This window comes from Vombatus ursinus, unplaced genomic scaffold (assembly GCF_900497805.2).
Source record: "Vombatus ursinus unplaced genomic scaffold, bare-nosed wombat genome assembly UNPS02014791.1, whole genome shotgun sequence".
NCBI lineage: Eukaryota > Metazoa > Chordata > Mammalia > Diprotodontia > Vombatidae > Vombatus > Vombatus ursinus.
In genome coordinates, this window is record NW_020954569.1 from 17,249,562 (window position 1) to 17,275,316 (window position 25,755).

A 25,755-nucleotide genomic window follows, 5' to 3' on the forward strand; every position below is an offset into this window, starting at 1 on the left:
ATAAAGCAATATTTCAGTAAATTTATTTAGCCATATCAATAATTATAAAAATTTATATTAATATAGAACAATAGAATACTAAAGTTATGATATAGTTATTCATACTTAGCTTTTATGCCTTCTGTTTTTAGTTCCAATTATGATTTATTGATCCAGTTTATCACTCTCTAGTCAATAATATCCACAGACATTAATTAGAAAGACTATAATATTACTATATAAATTTGTTAACAGTATTCCTGTTATTATTTGATTATAGAAAGGTATTGATAAGATAGGCTTTTTCCTGAAAAGTATTGCTCCAGAAATATCAACTCTAAAATGAATTGAGAGAATCTAGTACAAAGCCATCAGATCAAAATAGTTCTCTCTCTAAAGTTCAGAGACTCAAGTTATTTTAGTAAAAAAGGAAAAAAAAACTCATTTTGTGGAATTAAAAAAAAGTTTAAGAGACAAAATTTCTGGGGTATTTAATCATTTTGTTAATAATGTCAACATTTTAATAAAAGTGTGGTCATTTGGCATCTCTCTCTTAGACCAAAGGCAGTCATAGTGGCAGGCTCATAGTTTTTTAAGAGTATGTGTTGTCCTGGGTGGGAATCAACCTTGATTGGTTAATAATTAATGAGAGAATGAATATTACAAGAAGAAACTGGACCTAAACTTTGAGTCATTCACTTTTTAAGGTAACCCCAACCAATTGCCAATGGGCAATCCATTCAAAGAATTTACCCCCTACTCAAGCCTAAGCAGAACACAATAGCTACCCTACCTGGGTGGAGTCTGAACAATAAAGTTAGTCCCATCTCATTATCAGCAGTGTTTTTTAGGACTTTTGAAAAAGGAGGGGAACTCTGGATATACCCAAATTATTTGTTTTAATAATAATTTCTCTCATTTCTTTCTATTCACAAGTATTATATAATCAGACGGTGTGTATGTGTGTTTTATATATATGTAAATATATGTGTATATGTATATATTGTCAACCATTACTGAGTTCATTGTTAGAAACACAAATAAAATTAAGCTGCATATGTATGTTTATTTCTCTCAAAACTTGCAGAACATGCATAGAGAGATATGCATGGGAGCTCATAGTACACATGAGCCCAAGGATGGACAGACAAAAGGGGATTTTTATACCTTCAGAGCAATTTCCTCTCACCCCTCTCTCCCTTTCTTGCTCAGGATGTCTATGTCATCTCAAATTATAGTCTCCACATGTATTAACCATAATATGAGAAAGGAATTTCTTAATTAGATAGGTTGTAAATACAATAAGATAGAAGTATCAAAGTGTCAATTGAAATTATAGACCCAGGATGTCTGTGTTTCTTTTATCATTAACATGACATAACATAACATAACATGTGTCTGTAGAATACCAAGATAAGAAAAGTCCCATTCTTCAAGATAGTGTTTGGGTCAAGGTGCCTTGTCCTTGGTAGTCATAAACAGAAGAGTGTTCCTGGTCAGCTTCATCTGACCTTGTAGTTGCTGACACAGGACGGGGTATTTTGGGTTCACTCAAAGAGCAAAGCAAAGCAGCCAAAATGACTCTCCTGACTGGCCAATCCAGGTTTTAGGCCTTTCTCAGGTCTTGAGGGTTCAAAATGGTTTGAGGAGGGGTCTATAATACAAACACATAACATGCATGCATATGTGCATACACATATGCACACACATACAAACTTGTGCAAATCTATATGTCTATATCTAAGCTTCTAGATCTATGTGTCTAGATCTAGATATATAGATATAGACATAAAAAGAGATGCAAATGGCCAATGATGGGAAGTAGGCAAGCCACCTTAACTGTAGCACCAAGGTATCCTGAGCAGTAGACAGAAGGCAGCTTGTGCTAAGAAGCCAGGTTAGAAGCATGGCCCTTATAGCCATCACTGAAAGGAGTAATCCTTGTGGAGAATGGGCCTCCTTCTCTATCCTGCTACCACCAAAGTCAACCACTGACCAACTACCATCAACAATAGACAGAGCAGCCACAAAGTGATAGTAATAGGAACCCTTCTCTACCTGTCCCTCCAAAGCCTCTACTCTCCCCTACCAGACTCTGGCCTTGTCTATCTCAGCCATAGTCCATGGAAATCATGCTTGTGGAGTTGCAACCCAACAAATGTATTTGCCAGTGATATAACTCTTACTCCCACAGGAGGAAGAAATCCTGACAATGATAAAACGTTCTTACCACAAAATTCTTTGTCAATTGGTTAAACAACTGAAGAGTTTTTATCCATGAAAGTGACACTAATTTTCACCTGCACTCCCTCCCACATGTGTTGTTTATTTCTCTTAAAATGTGAGCTCCTTGACAGCAGAGACTGTCTTGATCTTGCTTTCCCCCTTACATCCATAATACTTAGACAGTGCTTTGCACATAAGTGCTTAATAAATACTTTTTTTACTCATTCATTATTTTATTCATTCATGGAAGCAAAACAGTGTTGTGGGAAGCAAGACACAACAATGGATTCAGATTTTATACTGTGCTATTTTCCTTTTTTCAACAATTTTTAACTTATGACCCTAGACTAGATTCTTTATAAAATTTTATCCTTGAGTGAGGCTGCTGGTGTGGCTCAAAAAGTGAGCTTGCTTCATAAGGAGCCTTTTTTTTTTTTATTTGCCAATAACTACAAATCCTTGGATTGGAGCCTCCTTCCATTCTATTCTAGTCTGTGGGGAATTGTATTCTAGTGAAGTTCCAAGGGATTTATGTCTTTAATATATATTTAAATTCAGTACCCCAAAATAGAAATTTCTGAAAAGTTACCTTTCCTTTTAAAAATGGCAAAATATGCAGTACTCCAGGGAAAAGGGGCTTCTTTTCATAAATACCCCATCAAGGCAAGCGTTGTATGGACATTATGTATACTTGTTTTCTGTTCTCTACTCACCTTCCATTTTTCAATTTGGCTCTACTTTATCTGGCATATTTTCTTTTTAGTTTCTTCTCTATTTTTTTTCTTTTTCACTATTAGCAACCTTTAAAGCATATTTGGAAGTCAAAAATGTAATTTGAAGACACTTTAGAGCTTGCAGTTATGCAAATCAAATTAAATATACATTGCTATTAATGTAGAAAGTGCATGAAATCAGAATATTAACAAAATAGATTCAATTGGCCCAGTTTTAATAAAACAACATACTTTATCCACAAGTTTTCATGTTTTAAAGAGATAAAAACATTCCAAAGTTGGTGATTAATTTACCTGAGACTGTTCAATCATTTTTCATAAATAGGAATTCATAAAATTTTTAACAGAGAAATAAACTTTTACTTCTCCTGAAAGTAAAAGATTGAGGATTAATTAATGATTTTTATATTGGGGATGCAGGTGCTATAAATGTCAAACAGCTTTTCTAATCTATCACAATTAAAATTCTCAAAACAGTGTTAGTTACCATGCCTGTCGTAACCAAATGCAGGCACTGTGATTACATTAAATTTTTAATAATGAAGATGAGGTTCATTTCTTATAAAATAAACATTTTGAATCATATAAATTTTGAGGTTGAAGGTTAGGGATCATCTTGACTTAACCTCTCAGGTCATTGGTTTCTAGATCTATAAAACTGAAAAGCTTGGATGATCTCTAAGTTTCCTTTCAGTCCAAAATCTAAGGATTCTGTTATTCTTTGTGTTTATATCCCAGCACTTTCTACTATTCCTGACACATAATAGGTACTTACCAAATGCTGATTGATTCATTAACTAATTGATGTAATCCAATCTTCTCATGTTAAAAATGTAGAAATTCTGTCTCAGACATGTTTGATGACTTTTCAAAGACACTCAGAAGTGAAAATAGGCATTGGATGAGGTTTTTTTCTTGATTCTCATCAGGGCTTTTTTCAACACACCACATTGTTTCTCACTATTCTATACTAAATCCCCAACTATGACAAACAAGTACCATTCAGGATTCATTATTATTTCAGTGCTTACTCAATTCTGTCCTACATTAAATTGAATGCGCATTTGAAGATGAACACAGCAACAAAGCACATTGACTAAAAATCGTTAATGAAAATTGAGAAGTACAAATTAGCAAAGTAATATTTTATCTCCCATATGGGATTTTATGAAGGATCTGTGATTTCATCAGCATGGGTCTTCCATCCACTAAAACAGATTGAAAATTGTCTCTGAATAAATCTGTTAGGTCCCAGGGAGTTTCGTGTGGCACCGAATAGCTGAAATGACTTGTCTAGTGTCATACAGCTAGTAAGCATTAGTGACTGGATTTGAACCCAGTTCTTTCTCACTCTAAGCATAACACTTGAGCCACTTTGCTATATCCCACACCTGAGAAAGTTATTGTTTTAGACATTTTAATGTGTGCCATTTGATGAAATACAAAGTCCACTGTGATTTTGTATACAAAAAATTGATATTTTTATGCAATACAATAAACATTTGAAGGTCATAAAAAATCCCAAGCTGTCCTAATACCCTTCTTATAATGAAGCTACTTATATACAATCACTATTGCTTAGCTGCAACCTGTGAACTTTAGGAAGTCACTCTGAAACCTTTACTAGTAAAGGTAAATTTTAAAAGAAAACAAAACAAAAAGTTTTTTGGTGTCAGCAATGAATACAGAATGCATTAATGTAAAATTAAGATCCTTAGTTCATTAAAATCATAAAGAAAACATGAAAATGTAAACAATGAATTGTGTCCATCTGATTTTCCAGCTCAAGATACCAACTACTTAGCAGCACTTGGTAATGTGGTCAGATTGGATTATTCTTCTCTGAAGTCTCGGATAATGACATCCTTCTTACAGGTAGGTCTGATTTAAATCTCTTTGGTTTACATCTGAGTAGCTTGACTGCTTCTCTGTTTTGTAAGTTATATATTATAGTTTTTAAAAAATAGGATGAATGAGTTTTATTTTATTTAGAGGATAAGGTGAAACTTGAGGGAAACAGTTTCCAGAAGAGCTAACAAAAGAATTTCTAAAATAGCACAAATGAAAAATTTTAACAATGACCTTTTCTTTTCATGAAAACTTTATATTTACCGTTGCCTAGACTATATTCTTCCCAAGCTATTTCAATTTACATGTAGATTGTAGGAAATGAAGACTCTTTTTAATTCTGGCAACAAGCCTCTTAAAGGAGAGAGATTCATTTTTCTCCTTTTGAGAACTGCTTCCTCACTATCCCCCCCAATCCCATAATTACTGGGTATTGCTTTTGTCAAATGGGATATTTCTGTTTCAAAGGCAAACCTCTGAAGAAGCCATTACAGGGGAAAAAAGATAATGACACCAACTCCCTTGTCTTTATTAATATTAATATGCCTCTGTTTCAATTGTTTCTTATGCAATCAATTGTAAGCCATTTTTCCTTTATTCAAGGCAAGAATCTAATGTTAGAGGATAGAATTTACTGATGACATTCTATACATACTTAGAGTTCACATCTGATAAAAGTAGCTGGTAAAGGCTGCATCCTGACACTTTCTGAATAGTAATTATGGAATCTATTCTTGGATTATTTTTGAAACAAGTATGATGTCCACAGTTCCATCTCAGTGATCAATTAAGATTCACTATTGAGAACAATAAGCCTTGGAAAGGGAGGGTAATTAAGGGACAAGAGAATATGTGAAAGTAAAACCTGTAATTATACAAATGTGGTATAACTAAAGGCATGCAATACCTTGCGGTGATTTTTGTCCAACATCTCAATGGGAGGCCATAGTTAATGGATGACAAACTTAAGCCAGCCTCCCAAACCCCCAACCTATTATTTTTCCTAAGATTAGTTTGCTCCAAAAAATGACTTTTGCTTTGTTCTTAAATTCTTCCAAATTTGCCCTTAAGTTTCATGTTTGCCAAGAACCAAATATAATTATACAATCCAATTCTCTCCAAGTTCTTCCTTTTGGATGTATCCTTCAGATACTGTCTCTCCACTTTCAAATGCTTGCTGTCTTACCTTGCCCTGAATTGGTGTTGACCCTATGACAAATACTGACAATGTATCTTTCTTCTCTTGAGTCTTTATAGCAGCTTGAATTATTTATTAAAGTGGTTGAGGGTTTAAAAAAAATTTGAGATCTTATATTATTATTTTCCTTTCTCCCAACCTCCCTGTCACAGACACCTGGGGAGGTAGAATTGAAGGAAGAAATTCAGAGAAATTGCCATACCACATTAGTAGAAGTTTCTTTACCCAAGAGCTCCCTACAACCGTGAAAGTACTGCAACATATATGTATACATACATACAGACCAAAATTATACATGCATATATAAGGATATACAAGATGGCCCAAAAGTCTTAGTGAATTTAAAGCTTTAATAACTTTATGTTTAAATGCTCCATCTTAGATAAATCATTGGAAAGTTTATTTACCTTTCTTTTCAATTTTTCAAATTTTGTGAATTTTGAATAATATAATTTTAATTTTAATAATATAAGGCATCTTATCATACAGTGTGCGAATGGCAGTTCCTCAATGACACTTTTTTTAAGAATGGTGAATCAGTAGATCTTGTTTGGCTACTTCAGTCACCTAATCTATCTCCATTAGACTTTGACTTGGGAGGGCATAGCTAAACTGTTGTGTATGTATCAAAACCTCACTATCTTGATGACCTTAAAGTTAGGATTATAAATTCAATCCTTTCAATTAGTGAGTAGCAGATGATGTACTTTTTATAAAGTTCAAAAATTGACAAGAGAGGTACAGCACAATATGATGGTTTTGTTGAATTTTAATAAGAAACACAACATTTTAAAAATACAAATAATTAACCTTTTTGGAGTAGTCAGGTGGCACAGTGGATGGAGTTCCAGATTTGGATTCAAGAAGACTTGTCTTTCTGAGTTCAAATCTGATTTTAGACATTTGCTAGCTTAGTTACCCTGGACAAGTCACTTAACTATGTTTAACTCAGTTTTCTCATTGGTAAAATGAGCTGGAGAAGGAAATGGCAAACCACTGTAGTATCTTTGCCAAGAAAACACTAGATAGGATTATAAAGAGTCAGACACAACTGAAAATGACTGAACAATAACAAATTAATCTTTAAAATTTTGTTTTTGTAAGTTTGTAGCATTTATATTTCTGAAATTATTAAAGCTTTAAACTGAATTAATATTTTGAGAATAACATATATAATATTTTATAAATACATATATGTGTAGAGAGAATATATAGACCATATATAGATACATATATACATATACACACATATTTATCTATCCCCAATATATACCACACATGCACTTATATATACTATATATTATAATATAAAACACACACATATAATATATATATATATATATACACACACACACAGAAATACATGTGTATGGTTATGTGTGTTTGTATGTATTTTTACCCACACATATATACCATAGTTGTACATATATATTGAATATTTGCATATATATATATATATACCCAAATTCATAGAAAGATACGTCTCTCTATAAATTTGTATCCATATATACCAATGTACCATGAAATGGATTGTTATAGTGTAGTCTTTTTTGTTTATTTTTATCTTTATATTATAATGAAGTTAGCTTGACAATGCCTATTATGTTGGAAATATTTTCTGTCAATTAAATGCATCACAAAATTTTCTAACTATCCTATAGTTAGTGTGTGTGTGTGTGTGTGTGTGTGTGTGTGTGGTTTGTTTTTTTTTTTTTTGTATCTTGGGCTTGACAGTACATTGTTGAGGTCCTATATTTCCTACAGTGGAAAGGGGAAGTCCTACTCAAATAACAGAGCAATCATTCAGATTGAAACTTTAATATTATATGCATTTTGTAGGAGGAGTTGGATGCTTATTTACTCAGAGTAAGTGTGTGAAGAATCACCTAAGCAAGTCCAGAGTTGAATGTGATTAGGATAACATTTTATTGGAGAAATTTCTTTTCAGCAAAACTATGAAGATAACGTGTGTGTTAAGGATAGAAATTAGATTTTTTCTTTTTAAAGTAGTTCTTTTATATTATTTGTTTTAAAGTCCTTGGCAAATATTCCTGACCAAGTCACCGTTCTGTGATTCCAAGTGTGTAGGAACAACATCCATCCTTTGAAGACAGCCACCTATTAAATTGTTTTTGTTTTACAGTTACCTGAGGTGAAGAGGTTAAGTGAAACTTATTTCTGGCCGCATAGCAAATATCAGAGGTGAAATTTGAATCCAGGTCTTTCTGACTCCAAGTCCAGCACTCTCTGTACTGTGTCACCTTGCTTATCAGTTGGTTATGTGGGGAGTCCCAAACTTCTGTTTAATTGCTGTAAAACCTGAAATTACATCTTATCTCTATCCTACTAGAGAGGAAGGACATAGTACTGAAGTAAGAGGTCTAGTATATATCATCTCTAGGGTTCATCTGCTATCTAAATTATGGCAATGAGAGGGGAAATAGTGCTGGACTTCCATGGAATACCAGTTAAGGACTAGACCAGGGAGGCAGCCTTAAGGATGACCCAATGCTAGGAGAACATAAAGAAGCCAGGTTCAGAGAAGTAGATAATGGATGCCTAACCTCATTGCCTTCACTGTCCATTAGGACCCAAGGTCTTAATGTCAGGTTAGGGCAGTGTATAAAAGAGAAAAAAATATTGAGAGCTAAACCAGCTTCTGTACTCCAGCTAGGGAATTTGCTAAAGCCAGAAGAATCAGAAATAGAAAAATAGTCATGGTGAAATAGTTGTATAGAGGCTGCATTTAAAATGGGGTGAGCAGTCATGTGCCAGTTGGAAGATATCCTGAAGCCTCAAAAGGGAGACCTGAAGTAGAAAGGCATTTTATCACCTAGCATCCAGAAGATGGAGTCATTGAATCATCCCTGGTTTCTGACAATACAGACTTAAGGAAGAAAGGAATCTATAAATTCTTTGCACTCCTGAACCTCAGGATAGACCAAACTTGGGAGTACCTGCCCTAAGCCAACATATGGAAATTTCAACATATGGAAATTAGTTGTTGAAACTAAATCTGTCAACTTTAGATCCAAGAAGTCTGTTAACTAATAAATATCAAGATAACTAGAACTCAGCTAATATAAAGAGCAAGGCCTCTTAGATTACAGGGAAAGAAAGAAAACAAATATTGATTAAGTACCTACTATGTGCCAGGTGCTTTACAAATATTATTTCCTTTGATTCTCACTACAATCATCCTCATTTTACAACTGAAGAAATTAAGGCAGACAGAGATTAAATGAGTTGCCCAGACATGCAACTAGTAAGCATCAGAAGCCAGATCCTGATTCTAGGCCCAGTACTCTAATGCCTTAGTTAGGAGACAGGTATCAAGTTTAAAAAAAAGATTAAGTCTTAATTCAGGGATTTATACATTAATTTTTTTTAATTTGTACATGATAATGATTGTAAAGTGCCTGGTAGATAGTAAGCACTACATAATTGTTAGCTATTGTTATTAATAAACCTATAATCATAGAGTAAAGAAAGGATGATCAAAGTTCATTGGAACTGTGATCTCATCAATATGGGTACTCCTTCAGTGGGAGAAAAGGGAAGCAGGTTTTACAGAAGGACGTTCCAACATGAGGAAGACCCAGGAGTTGAGGGAGGTTGCTAAATGAGCCAGCAGTAGAGGGACCAAGGTTTTGAAGTTCAGAAAAAGTTGAGAACAGAGATCAGAGAGGCCAGGTCTTCTGGATGAGTCCAGTTCTCTATTCACTATGCTAAGCCACAATATGTCGTTATTTATATTTGTAGCATATCTCCTGAGACAGCTTAGTGTAATGGTGTTGGCCTTGGAGTGAGGAAGATTTCAGTTCAAATACCACTTCAAACACTACCTAGTTCTGTGATCCTGGAAAAGTCACTTAAATTCTTTGTTCCTCCATTTCCTCATTTATAAAATGAAGGGATTTGACTCCATGGCCTCTAAGATTCCTTCTCTAAATCTATGTTACAGTGATTGATGATTCTGTGATTCTTTCCTGTATTTTAACCTTCATGAGGTAAGAGATTCACATCACGTGTAAAGTTTCTCATAGCTTGGTATACTGCTTACACCATGTACTTAAATTGATGTTTGTTGAGTTGGACATGTGATGTGACCATTTAGCAGTGAGACTGATTTTATCCATTACACATGAATAGTAGTTCATTGTTATACAGTCTTATAGTTACTGTCTCTTTTCCTTTTTCTGCCTAGCCATCTTGGATTTCAACTAAAGCATCTATAAGCAAAGATAAACTAGAGTTCCTAAAAGTTCTAACAAAGTGCATTGAATTTGGCCAAGGCATATTTCTCAAGTAATTTTCTGTAATATAAATTAGACTTTCAGTCTGATCTATCTACAAACAACACCCTCAAGGAGAAAAATTTCAGAACCGCTTCAGCTGCCATGGAGGCAAACAGTAGATCCAATATCTTCTTTTCCTTTTCTTCTTCTTCTTCTCTTTTAACTATTAAGGCCTCTATAAATGTTAGGCTCTGACTCTCAGGAAACACTGCCATTCAGCATCGATAAGGTGAAACCGAAACTGATAGAAACCCTGTAAAGGGCACTATATCCTATAGACTAGTGAGGGCATGATTTGAACATTTCTGTTTTTAGTGTTCACATTATCCTGCCAAGTTGACAGTGGTGTTAACAAAAAAAAAAAAACAAAAAACAAACCAAAACCATGTTAACACACACACACACACACACACACACACACAGATTCACATTAAACAAACAAACCACTTCCCTCTGTAAGACTTTACTAGAACTTATATTGAAAAGTTTTTAGTGCATTTTTCCCCTCATGGTGTTAATCTTTGTGTTAAAATGAACACATCTTAAGAAAGTAATGGAATGTTTCTAATTTTGGTAAATGTAACTTAGTGCTTTGAGGCATTCCTGATAGCATTTAACAAAGGTCCCATCATCAGAAATCATGATTCATCACCCCACACACGATCATAACCAAATGAAGATAAAAAGCAAATGAAATTCTACTTATGCTATGTCTGATTTTTACTGACAAGTTGAGATAAAGCTAATTTCTAACTAGGAATTCCCTTTTGTGGACATTTGAACCTGCTAGGTTTGTTAGTGATAGAAGACTACCATTGATATAAAAAGATATATCAAAGAAGAAGCTATGGTAAAGATATATTTTCCTTTTCTTGACCTCCTTTAATTTCTTTGATATGTTTTGTATTTTGTTGTTGTCGTGTTCAGTTGTTTCAGTCATGTCCAGCTCTTCACGACTCCAAATTGAGGTTTTCTTAGCAAAGATCATAGAGTGGTTTGCCATTTCATTTTCCATCTCATTTTATAAATGAAGAAACTGAGGTATACAGGTTAAAGGATTTGCCCTGGGTCACATAGCTAAGTTATTGTCTGAAGCCAATTTGATAAATTTCAACTTAGAAAGATGAGCCTTCCTGACTCCAGGTTTGACATGCCAACCACTGTGCAACCCAGCTTCCCTCTTGAATTTACTTATTGACAGAACAGAAAGAATGGAATTTAAGTATTTTGTGGGGGTTGGGAGTGGTAAAGAACATTAAAATCCACTATTTTTCTCAAAACACTTTCTCAATTTTAAAAGTCACTTTCCTTCTGTGATTTATTAAATGATGCTTTTCAAATAAATAAAATAATCAATTCTTTTTTCTTCTCCATCTTTATGGGTCATCTTATATCGATATTAGCAAGACAGTTACTAGTCCCGCTCATCATAATATTATCCTGGCTAAGTTAAAAAAAAAACAACTACAAATAAACAAGTAAAACTGCACAATCCCTTTGTTCTAATCAAAGAAATACTGCAGGAAAGATGAGGAGCCTGCTTGCTTGTGGGTTATGGGACAACAATCCATAATTTACTTTGCAGATGTCGGTGTAATTTAAGCAGCAGGCAGAACAACCACACAGTTGTAGATGCTCTGGGGAAAGGATAACCAGAGTCTCGTAAATCACAGTAAGGATTAAAAGCAATGAACATTCATCTTCTTAACCTCGTAAAGCAATATCGCAAAGCCAAGGATTACAACTCACTATGCATGTAATCTTTGTGCAGGGATAAAGGGTGCCAGGGTGTTTTCTTTTTAAAAGCTTCTCTCAATTAGCACTGACATGTGCCATTTGGGAAAGGAGCAGAAAATAGTTTTAAAGTTGATTAACAAGCATCCCCTCCCCCTACCTCTAGTAAATGAGCAATTAATAAGATTCCATTTCAGTGGGGAGTGGAGAGAGCCACAGGAGATCACTGTATCTGATCCTTCTTCAGAGAGAACACTCATAGGGGAATGTTTTGCATGAATTCACATGTATAATCAACGTCACATTGCTTCCCTTCTCAAGGGATGGGGGAGAATGGGAAGAGAGGAAGAGAATTTGGAGCTCAACATTTTAAAAAAAACCTGAATGTTAATTCTTTTACATATAATTGACAAATATTTAACAAAATAAATATATATTATAGTGAACACTTTATTTCTTATGAAAATATGCCAGGCATTATGTCATTGTGATAATATCTTCAAATGTTTTGCTCTTTCTATCAACACTATTTTCACAAAAATGAACAAACATCACATAGAACCTCAGAATTTAGAATAATTATGGAAAGAAGAGGTAGATGTAGCTGTTTCCTATAACATGTGGCAAATATACTATCTGTGTTCTTAATAATTTCAATTTTAAAATTAAAAAAGACTATGATATTTTAGACTGAAATGAATTCCTTGTATGCGGTATTTTTTTTTTCCTTTGAACCATTGGGTTCTTTAAAAAATACTTTAAAGTCACCATTTTGTTAAATTTTACAGCATTCATTTAAGTCCAAGAGGCTGATTTTTTTTAAGAAATCACGATCAGGAAAAGGTACAAAAAGATGAAACTATTTATATTCAAGGTGAGGTGAATCTATGGATAGGACACAAATATAATCTCTCATTTTAAATATTTTTCTAATATATATTGCAGTATAGTGATAAATTTTTTTTTAACATAGCTGTTATTCAATTATTTATTCTGGTGGGGGAGAACAGTGCATTGGGTAATCCAAATAAGGAGATATTTGATTGTTTTCTCTTTTTCACATGTACATTCAGATATTTGTGCTTACATTCTTCACAGTCAAAACTATTACTATAAGCCCCTAATGAAAATCTTACAAACTGAGTGACCTTGGACAAGTTGGTTTTCTTCTCTGGGCCTCAATCCATTATCTGGAAACTTAGGGTATTGGATTAGATGTCCTTTTTCGGTTTTAATCTATGACCCTTTAAGCCTATATTTCTATGACCAACTTACTTGGGGAGATACTATGACATTGTATAGCTTATCTCTCTAACCTGACTTTCCTGTTTCTTAACCCTTATTGGATATGATTATTAAAACTTCTCATACTGATGCAAACTGCACCTGTAAGCTAAGCAATTTTCATTCAAGTTTTTATCGAACGTCTCCTGTGTACAGCATCCAGTGCTAAGTGTTATGTGGGAACTAATAAAATAAATAGTATCAAACGGTATCAAACATACAAATAAATACAAAACAGAGTATGAAAAGTGACATGAGAGGTAGTTACAACACTGAAGTTTGATGGAACAAAACATTACTTTTGAAACAGGGGATCAGACGACTTCATGGAAAAAAGTGGTATTTGAACTGAACCTAGCAAGATGATAGGGGTGATGAAGCAAGGTGAGGTAAATGAATGAATGAATGAATGAATGAATGAATGAATGAATGAACAAATAAGCAAAAAGGTATCTAGGTAGATAAATAAGCAGATAAATGAATGACTAAATACCCTGGACTTTATAATGAAGAGGTTCTGGTTTCAATTCTAGCACTGAAACTTTGCAGATGTGTGACAGATTATTTAACCTCTAGTCACCTTAAATCAGAATAATGCCCTTTTCATTACATTCTTTTGAGTTTTGTGTGAAGGAAATTCTTTGTTAATTTTATGGTGCTATACAATTGTATTTTTTTTCCATTTCAACCTCTGCTTTTCTACAGAGACTTAAAAGTAAACAAACAAAAAGTATGACTGGTGAGGGAGCATATGACATAGCAATAAAGTGTTGGATTTGAAGTCAGGAAGACTTGAGCTCAATTCCTGTCCCTGACACTTACTAACTGTGTGATTATGGGCAAAATGTTTGAACTATTGAAACTCCAGTCTTTTCATGTGTAAAGTGAGGGAATTGGATTCATTGGCCTCTAAGGGCCCTTCCAGTTCTAAATTTCTAATTCTATGTAGGGTTTTATTACCTTGTCTACTTAATTCTGAGTATAAATATTGAACATAATACAGAATTGACATCACAATTTCCCCCTTTCCTCCTTTCTTTCTTTCCTCTTCCCTTCCCTTCTTCCTTCCTAAGTCTGGAATAACAATAATTCTTTTTTTCAGGATTTATTTTACATGCAATAGTTAAAGGCAAGGGAGGAACAAAGAAAAAGATAATTGACTGGTAATACAGCCTAATTGTTGTTATAGTGAGGAACATAGTAGGAAAAGTGATTTGGAAAGTATTTTTTTTTTAAAATAAAACCTGAAAACTAAGAGAAAGTAAAATTATCCTGTGTAACCTTTTCAATTAATACTTGGTTAGAGTCTCTCCTTTTTTTTTGCTTTTTATATTGTTGACTTTAAATTTAATGTGAATTATTATTTTAAAAATATTTCTATTATTTGAATGCACAACATGCACTGAAAAATGTTTCTGATTTGTTGCTTACCTTTTTTTTTCTCTGTTGGTTATATTTACACTTTGAACTTGCTTAATCAAAACAAAATATAAAAAATACTTTTGGAAATAAAAGAAAACATATTACTCTGTTCCAAATGCATATATCCTGAACTATAGAAAACTCAGTAATGTAACAATTGTGGAGAAAATAATGATTGGGCACTGGAAAAGAAAAACAGCAAGATAGAAATCATATACCTCACATAAATTTCTAAAAGTTAGCACAGAAACAAGAATATAAGTAGCAGGCTTTGATTCTTCTATACTCTGTTCCCCCTTATGTTAGGACAGCAAAAGTATTGCCTCCCATTGTTTCCTACATGAGAAGTATGTGTGTCCTTTAATCATTGCTACTTTCATTAGAGATTTATTTTTGGATTTGTATTTGGATAAGATATGAAAGTTGATTGAGTTACAAAACTCTCATCATTGATCAAGAAAATAAAGCCCAGGTAAAAGATCAGGGGGAGGCAGAGCCAAGATGGTGGAGTAGGGAAGCATTCAACTGAGCTCTACCAAATCCCTCTCCAAACAATTCTAAAATAATACCTCTAATCAAATTCTAGAGTGGCAGAACCAAGATAAGGTCAGGTGGAAAAAAATATACAGCCTAAGACAACTCAGGAGTACAGCATAAAATAGATGGTTAACCAGGGTGGTGGTTGGGCTCCTGAAATCCAAATACATTAAGTTAGTAGCCCCCTGACTATTAGAAACTCTTAGCTGGTATAGTTACTTCCAAGGGTTGCATTGTTTATACTTCATTTATCAATAACACTTTTTTTGGTGGAAATCATGTTTAAAAATGGAATTTCCTTCCCTACCCTATCCCCTTATTTATATGTACCCTTACTACATGGTATACTTAGAGTATCCTAGAAACTTAACTAAAAAAAAAAAAAAACTACTTGAAATACTTAACAACTTCATCAACGTTAAAGGAAATAAAATAAACCCATGATTATCATCAGCATTTCTATATATTGCCAACAAAGTCAAAAGGAGGATACAGAAAGAGAAATTCCATTTAAAATAACTTCAGACAATAGAAAACACCTGGGAGTCTACCTTCCAAAACAAACACAGAAACTATATGAACACAATTATGAAATGCTTTTGACACAAAGCCAGATCTAAAAAAAAATGGAGAAATAGTAACTATGCATAGGTATGTAGAGCCAATATAATAAAAATTATAATTTTACTTAAATTAATTTACTTGTTCAGTGCCATACAAATTAAATTACCAAAAATTATTTTATGAGCTTGAAAAAAATGAAAACAAAATTCATCTGGAAAAATAAAACATCAAGAATATCAAGGGAATCAATGAAAAAAACATGTGAAGGAAGGTAGCTTAGCAGTAGCAGATCTCAAACTGTATTATAAAATGTTGATTATCAAAACTATCTGATACTGGCTAAGAAGTGGCCAGTGGATCAGTGGGATATATTAGTTATACAGCACACAGTGGTAAATGACCATAATAACCTCCTGTTTGACAAACCTAAAAATCCAAGCTTTGGGGACAAGAAATCACTAATTGAGAAAAATTTCTGAGAAAACTGGAAAGCAGTTTGGCAGAAACTAGGTATAGACCAACACCTCGCACCGTATCATGTGATAAGCTCAAAATGGGTGCATGATTTAGGATGATATAAGAAAATTAGAGGAACATGGAAAATTTTGCTTGTGAGATTTATGAAAAAGGGAAGAATATACATCCAAAGAAGAGATAGAGAGCATTATGGGATGTAATATGGAGAATTTTGATTACATTAATTTTTTTTAAATTGCACAAACAAAACCAATGCACCCAAGACTGGAAGGGAAGTAGAGAATTGGAAAAAATATAGCAAGTTTCTCTGATTAAGGCTTCTTTTCAAATATATAGAGAACTGTGTAAAATTTATAAGAATATGTTATTCCCCAACTGATCAATGATCAAAGGCAGTTTTCAGAAGAAGAAATCAAGGTAATCTATAGTCATATAAAATATTTTAAATAATTATTGATTAGATAAATGAATTTAAAGCAACTCTGATGTACCACTTCAAGCCTATCTGATTTTCTAATTTAATAGAAAAAGAAAATGACAAGTGTTGGAAGGATTGTGGAAAAATTAGGACACATCACTGTTGGTGGAGTTGTGAACTAATCCAAATGTTCTGGAGAACAATTTGGAACTATGCCCATATAACTGTGTATAGTCTTTAATCCAGCAATACCACTATTGGTCATTATCCCAAAGAGATCAAAGAAGAGGGAAAAGGATCTATTTGTATAAAAATATTTATAGCAACTCTTTTTGTTGTGAGAAAGAATAGGAAATTGAGGAGATGACCATCATTTGGAGAATAGCTGAACAACTTATGGTATATGATTGCGATTTATATTATTTTATAAAGGATGATGAGCAGCATACTTTCAGAAAAACTTCGACAGGCTTTCATGAACTAATACAAAGTGAAATGAACAGAACCAAGAGAACACTGTAAAAATCAACAACAGTATTGTATAATGATCAACTGGGACTTAGCTATTCTCAGCAATTCAATGATCCAAGACAATTCTGAAAGTCTGATGATGAAAAATGCTATTCTCTTACAGAGAAATAACTAATGAAGTGTGAATATAGATTGAAGCATACTTTTTTTTTTACTTTATTATTCTTGGGTATTATTTTTTGGTCTTCATTTTCATTACAATATGGTACACATGTATAATCTACATCAGATTGCTTGCCTTTTCAAGGAGGTGGGGATGAAGGGAATGAGGGAAAGAATTTAGAACTCAATTTTTTAAAATGAATCTTAAAAATTTCAGTTTACATGAAATTGAGAAAAATAAAATAATAATTAAATGTTAAAAAAGAAAGAAAATGAAGCCCAGAGATGATTGCCCCAATGTTACAGATTGAATAAGACTAAAATTGTGAAAAGAAAGTTGGCTCACACAGGGATGGAGTGCTCCAAGGAAAAATAAAAAATTAAAATAAAAAATCTCAGGTGTTTGAATTTTTCCTACTGTCAGTGGGGGCTACTGAAGATACTTGAGCATAGAAATGACATGACCAACTTTATGTATTAGAAGGATTATTTTGACATTTGTGCAGAAGAATGATTAGAAAAGGTATAGATTTGAACCTGGAAAAATAATGAAAAGCCTATTTATTATAATTCCTCTTGAAAGAGGTGGTAAAAATAGTAAATTGAATTAAGATTGGTTACTATGTGAGTACAGAGAGAGATAGATATAAGAGTTACTAAAGAGGTAGAAATGACAAGTTTTAGCCACTGAGTACACATGAGTAAAAAGGAAGAGTCAAGAATGACTCCAAGATTGTGAAACTGGGTTATCAGAAAAATACTGGTATCCTCAATAGAAATCGACATGTTGGGAAGGAGAACAAATTTAGGGAAAAGATAATGATTTCATCTTTGAACTTTTTTTGTTTGAATGTGTAAAGGATATCTACAAGAATATGTGTTATAGGCAACGTAACACTTGAACTCTGAAGAAAACTGAGAAGTAGAGGAGAGCAGTATCTTGAAAACTGATGTGGATTATTTCATTTAATTCTGGGTACCATGTGTTAGGAAACATATGGATATATATGTTTATATGGATATATATATGTATGTATATATATATGGATATGTATATATGGATATAAATACACATACATGTATCCATGTCACAGATACTTTGGGAAAGCTTTTATTTTTTTATTTTAGAAACTTAGTAATAGACATAGTGAAAGGCAACTATAAAAAGGCAGGGCACAGCTAATTCCACAGCTCAATCACATCCATAGAAATTAGGAGGTGAGTACCACAGGAGAAAGAGAGAAGGCTGAGCTAGGTGGAGTCCTAGTGATAAGGAAATTCAAGATAGGGAGTCTGGTAAAAAGAGTTCCTGGCTCCAGCCAGCAGCTTAGTGGTCTTGGATCTTTCCCCTTCCCAGATTCCCAATGAGTAGGAAACAGTTGCAGAGACCTAAGGCCCTGCTCTCAAAACAGCAGATAGGAAGATAGGACTGTGTCTCAATAAGCAATCTCAAGACAGTGGCCTTTCTCAGGGACCCTGGTTTAGAGCCGAAAGACTCTCATCACTATGGTGGGACATATCAAAATTGGGAGAGCTAACCAAAGGAAGAGGGAAGGAGCAGTTGAAATTAACCACTGAGGAACTTCCCCTTGCCCACACAGCCAATTTCATATTCTGTATGATCACACACTTTACTCAGAAAATATGTCTCTATTTATCTAGGGCTGAAAAGAAGGAATAATATATTATGTGCTAAGATAATCAAAGGCTCACCATTGCCAAAGATAAAACTTGGAGACTGGCAAGAACTTATTTTGTTAACATAGGTAGATTTCCTCAGAAGGGATTGAGGGTACATGTAGTGTTAAAAAGCAAGGAAGAGTGCAGAGAGGACAGATAGGTAAGGAATATTTGCACTAAGACATTTGGGACACCCTGTATACATGCATATATGTGTGTAGATCTGCATATACATGCCTACATACATATAAAGTGTCCATATAGCCCTCTCTCTCTCTCTCTGTCGCTCTCTCTCTCTCTCATCTATCTGTCTAGATATATGTTATTCAGTCATTTCAGTTGTGTCCAACTCTTCATGACCCCATTTGGGGTTTTCTCGGCAAAGATACTGGAGTGGTTTGCCATTTCCTTCTCCAGCTCATTTTACAGACAAGGAAACTGAAGTAAACAGGGTTAAAGGGCCCTGTGTGTGTGTATACATACATACATACATACATACATATGTGTATGTATGTATGTTTGTATATGTACATATCCCTAGAATTATTTGGCAGGAAGAAGGAATGAAAATGGAAATGTAACAGCATGGTATTAGCAGTACTCTAGTGCCGGTAATGTGTTGATATGTGTGTTCTACTGAAGAAGAACAGGATGTGAATTATAACTACAGCTAATAGTGGTAGTGGCATCTCTTCCTCTTTATCCTCTTAGGTGAATTGTGCAACTTCTTGGGGTTTCTGGGTATGAGATGAAAACCTCAGGTAGTTACAGGAAAAGACTATTTTGTTTTACAGCTTGTGATAAGATTTGACAAGTTACCAAATAGATTTCCATATCAATCTCAGGACACTGTGGGTATGCCTAGATAAGTGTACACTTTTTGAGAGAGCTCTAGGTTCATCTTTTTTTTTTTCATGATGATGAGTTGCCTTTCATCCTGGAATCAGTCTGCTCTCTGCGGGAAGAGTGAAAATTGTTAAAATAGTTTGAAGAATAGGATGTGAAGGTCAAGAATAGAAGGAAAAAAAGAAGGTTCAAATAGGGAAGGCACAACCAAAACAGAATAAAAGAGTGTAGAGAACAAAGACAATAAAACAGGATTATAAAGCATAAAGAATGAAAAAAAACCTACAGACAAAAGCTAGTAATAGAGGAGAAGAAAAATTTGAGAAGACTCAGAAGCAAAGTATTTTGGAGCTATCACGTGTTTATGATTAGCATAAGGTGATGTTTAATGTGTACCTTTCTACTTTGTAATAATATTATTTTTTCTTTTGAGTTGGAATCAAATGAGGTTATCATTGGGTCTGGGAGTTAAATAATAACTTATATTTTCAGATAATGATTACATCAGATATGGATATAAATGATAGGAAGGTGAGAAGCTATACAGAAAAACCTAGAAAAGTGAGGCATAAAATTCAGAAGAAGTAAAATAGGGTTTGGCCTGAAAAACTAAAACTTATAATATAGTTACAGGAAGTATACCAATCAAAAAAAGAAAAGAAAGCATATGCTTAATGATAATTTAAGGGAACCACAATAAGGATAAAGTAGTGTGGTTTTACATTAAAATATAGAAAAAAAAATAAATGTTCTGTGGGTCCTGGGCCTTTAAACTTATATCTGTGTGCCCTATATCCTCTTATCTGGGCATATAGGTTTGTGTATTACATTGTACATAAAACATACAGTAAAAATAGGTGCTTAAAGAATAGAAAGATAAATTATTAATGACTTGTAAGTACAGGTTTTTAGGAAAGGTAAAGATTTACCAAACAAAAGAATCCTTGTGAGGAATAGTTATTAAGTAATAGAATAACCTTCAACATGAGTAAAAGTACTCTCCCTTTTGTCATTTAAAGCAATACAGGGGTTTGCTTTGGGGGAAAAAATGTAGGAATATAAAGTTTGTTTACTGCATCATGTCTAATTGAGTACATAAAGATTCTTGATTTTTTCTTGTCCTTTCATTGCTTTATATAAACATAACTCTCCTTCTTCCAGATGATCATAGGCTGCAGTAAAAGAGGCAAAATGTCTAGAAGGGAATTGATGATGCTGTTGTATCTTTTGCTGGTCAGTCCACATCTGGAATATTGTTTAGTTCTGGATACCACATTTTAGAAAATCTTTTTATAAGCTCCCCAGTTACTCCATTTGGTTTTGACTCAACCACCATCCTCATCTCCCTCCCTTTCCTTCCATAAACTCATCACCAGGAAACTCACCATTGTGAAGATTGCTTTGTCTTTGGTATTCTTATCTTATCAGCACTTTCAGGTACTTCTGCCACTCTGTTTGGAGAGTCAGATAAAACCTCCTCACATAGTTTCCCTTTATAGAGGGCTCAAAATCCCAGCCATATATCCATTTGCCACCAACTGCTGGTACTTCCTGCTGCTCCCCCTCCCCCAACCCCAACATATACATACAGACCCCCCCCCACACACACACACACATTTTCAGCTTCTTGTAAATTATCTTCCCTTAATGTATTGTAATTGAGGGCTGGGACTGTCTCTTTATTTGTATCCCCAGTGCTTAGGACAGTGCATGGTACATAATAGGTGCGTAATAAAAATCCTATCCTACTAATGTCCAAAGGAGAATGACCAGGATAGGGAAGGGATTTGAGATTTTGACCCATGAGACTCAGTTGAAGGAACTAGATTTTTCTTTTGCTCCAGAAAAGATAGGACTTAGGAAGGACACAATAGCTTTTTTCAAGTGTTGAAGGGAAGCCAATTTTAAAAGGGATTAGACTTGTTCTGTTTGACCTCAGAGGACAAAATTAAGATCAGTGCTGCAAAGAGTTAGACTTGGGGATTTGGGAAGGAAACTTCCTAAAGAAATCCTATACTGTTCCCTCATTTAGAAAACAGACTAACTCGAAGGTAATAAAATGGAGTACACAGGGAATACACTGATTCTGGAGGTAGTGAGGGTTCTCCTCTCTAAACATCTTCATGTAAAGGCTAGATAGTCACTTCTCAGGCATATTATAGAGGTGGTCCTGGTTTAGGTGTTTGAGTATGTTCTTCTCAGATGATTTTCTCTAAAACTAATGGAGGAAAGAGAGAGAAATATATTCTAAATATAAGATTAAAATTTTTGAAAAATCCATCTTTTGGAAAATCATACTAGGCAAGATAAAACAAACAGGTTTCTTTCTTTTCATTTCAAGAATTTAGGATTAATAATATTTGCATTCCTCCCTAGATTCTTCTTCCCTTGATGGTGATAAAGCATCATTGGCATTCACAATGCATTGTTGAGAATGCACAATTCTGAGCTGCAAAAATACACATTCCAAACCAAACTTGAATAACTTATTGTACTTCTCTATCTATTTTTGGACAAAACCTTCTGATGTATATTAGGCCATTCCCTATTTGTTTTTAGTAATACCATGTAATCTCCCAGGGCTTTCATCTCAACATGTTAAAAACTTTAGAATTATTTAGTAAAGTCAGTCTTCAATGATTTTATAAGAAAAGTGGTAGATAGACACTAAGTGCTAGTCCTGGACCTGCAACTAAGTAGCCTAGTGACCTGGAGTGGGACAGTCAGCCTTACTGAGCTTCACTTTGTTTGTTAACGAAAAGTATTGGCCTAAAGAATTTCTCTTTCCTGCTTCAAGAATTTCTCTATTGATTAATGTTTACTCTCACATTAAATTATTACTACAGTTTTGTTATCTGAAAGGAACAAATTTAAAATAATCTGGAAAGCAAATGGAAAAACTAGGCTGTAAAGGTTTTTCCCATTCTTATAGTGTCTAGATTAAGGATGACTTTAATATGTAAAAATTAGCAAATTACCTAAAGATATTAAATAGTACTTAATTCAATTTTTAAAAAAAGCATACAGGACCTCCTATTTACCAGTCACTATGCTAAGTGTTGGATAAGTCATTTAGCCTCTGCTTGACCCAATTTTCTTATCTATAAAATGGAGGTAATAGTAGTACTTCCCAGGGTAGCTGTGAGGATGAAATGAGATGATATTTATAAAGTACTTACAATAGTGTCTGGCACAGAGTAGGTCCTGTAAAAATGTAAGATGATGATGATGGTTATGATAATGATGATGATGATTATATACAAAGATAGATATCAAACTTTCTGTCCTCAAGGAACTTACATTCAATAGATAGCATATATACAAATAAGCAGATACAAACTATATAAATTGTATCTCCAAAGCAATTTTTATAGTTGGGGTGGGGGGAGTCAGGAGGACAGAGGACCTGCAAATCTTCTCACTCTAGTATAAGAACATTTTTCTTCTATAGTTTGATAAGATGGAAGAAGAAAAAAAAGCATTATTTTTATTTAACCTACTTCTTAAGATTCAAAATATTGTGATAGGCAACCAATTAAACCATTTCAAAACACTGATCATAATTCAATTCATTTTTCTTTCTTTTTTAATGTCAGGGCCAGTCTAGTGAGTAGACTGAGAAAACAATTTTCCTCAGGTGTCATTAGAAGGTTTGACAAAATATCCATGTACCTAAAAATATCTACCAGTTGTAGTGCTTGATTTTCACTATTAGTATCACTTCTTAAAGACCATTTTAAAATGTCTTTTAAACTGGATATGAAAAATGCTTTTTTTAGAGAAAATGACAAGTGACATAATAGTTTGACTTTATTTGATTATTGATCAATAGTCTAATATCATCTAGATGGGAAAGAAGTTGTAAAGCAACAAAGAATGGGACATTGCATTCACTAAGGGCCACAAGGATTGGATTGAAGAATTCATAGGTTACAAAAACAAATGTCTTGGGCAGCAAGAGGTGACTAGTACAAGGGTGGAATGAGAAGATTCAATAGTAAGAGATGGTGAGACTTTTTCGGAGTGGTAACCAAGTCCAACTTTGTCATATTAACTTCCTGATTTGGGATGACATTTTCTATGTTATATAACTATCATTAATCATAGCCTAGTTCCATTTAAAATAATTTGCTTAAATCAGATGTTGGCTTTGTAAAGGGAGTTGTTGGGCTTCTTTTGAGACACACACACACACAGACTGTGTGTATGTATGATTCAGGTGAACAGTGGATAACAACATCTATTTAGGGCACTATGGATCTTTTAATGTTGTCATACGGTAGTTAAATACTGCATCTTTAATTCTTATCTTCTGTGACTCAATATGATTTCATTTCAGACTCCACCAATGTTCCTGAACAAGGTAAGAGAAGGATTTGAAGTCTAGTTTGGTGGGAAAGTTTCTAAATTAGCCTGCATTATTAACAAATGGCCTTTGCATAATAAATTTCTACTTGTGCAATCATGAATTTTAACAGAGTAGTTTTGAAGTAAAATAATTAGATTTCTATATAAAATTGAAACAATGCATGTTTCCAAATCACATCTGAATTATCATTAGAAAACCTTTTTGATTGTCACAGTTTAATGAATTGCTTAATAACTTCCTTTGATTTAGTTTATTGTCTCTAAATTTTTTCTTCTATAGTTATGTTCACTGGTCAGTAAACACACACACACACACACGCACACACACACACACACATGTTCTATGCTTTTAAAAAGCTTTTCCTTTGGGAATGAATGGTACTTGTACTCTTTAAGCTTTTATAGAGTGTACGTAAATGATTTATAACTTTTTTTCCCTTTTCCTTTTAAATCTCCTTTACTGTGTAGCTGAAAGGTAAAGGGGGAGGAGCAGACAAAGATTAGTGTCAGGATTTGCTTGAGGACTTACTTAGCTGTCAGTTTCACTATTTTTCTGTATTAGAGTTATGTCAAATCATGTTAAAATTTAACAGTGATTTTACATGCTTCTTTGTTATAAAGCAATTTCCAATGAATTACATCAACCACAACTCTAATGTTCATTACACATGTCTTTTGCTCCTTTCAGTAAATCTTTACTATGATGGACATCATTTCAAAATAATTTATTGATGTGAATAAAAGAAGTCAAAGAAATTTGAGCTTCCAAAAACTTCTGTTTTACAAAAAAAATTCTAATGCCCAGAATTGTGCATAGAAAACTACATGAATACAGAAATTCATTAAACAAAATATGTCTGTGAGATTCAGAAATTCATGGAAATATTAAAACATTTTGTTCAGATATCCAAAGGCTGTATTACTCTTTATGAGTTCAGGGGTGTGTGTGTGTGTGTGTGTGTGTGTGTGTATGCATATGAGAGAGAAGGGGAGAGAGAGAGAGAGAGAGAGAGGCTGGAATGTGTAAATTTTGTGTTCTCTGTAGTCTTAAATTATCTCTCTCCACCTTGAGGGAAGTATCTAAGTATCCTAACGGGATTTGGCCATCTCTAATGCATACTGCTAACTTGAAGTTGTACTATGACTCTCATATATTCAATTCTGAGTTTCAAATTTCCTTTTACTTCATTTTTCCCCAAATTTTTAGAGACCATGTATTTGACATATCCCCTTACAATTGCCTCTTAATCTCTTCTCATGCTCCATTTTATTTTGATTGGCAGTATCTTCCTGTTCCATTACCTGGTCCTAGGCATTACTGTTTTTTCCCCCTGTTATTCTTTATCTAGACTGTCTTTATTAGTTCTCTACCCTCATTTTCTCAATTTTTTTCCAGCTATCCTATGTTCTCTTTATTTTGATTCCTCTATAATTGTTGAAACAACAATTATTTCAAAAACAGTAACAAACACACTTCTAAGTGTGTTTTTATATAATTTTTCCATATAT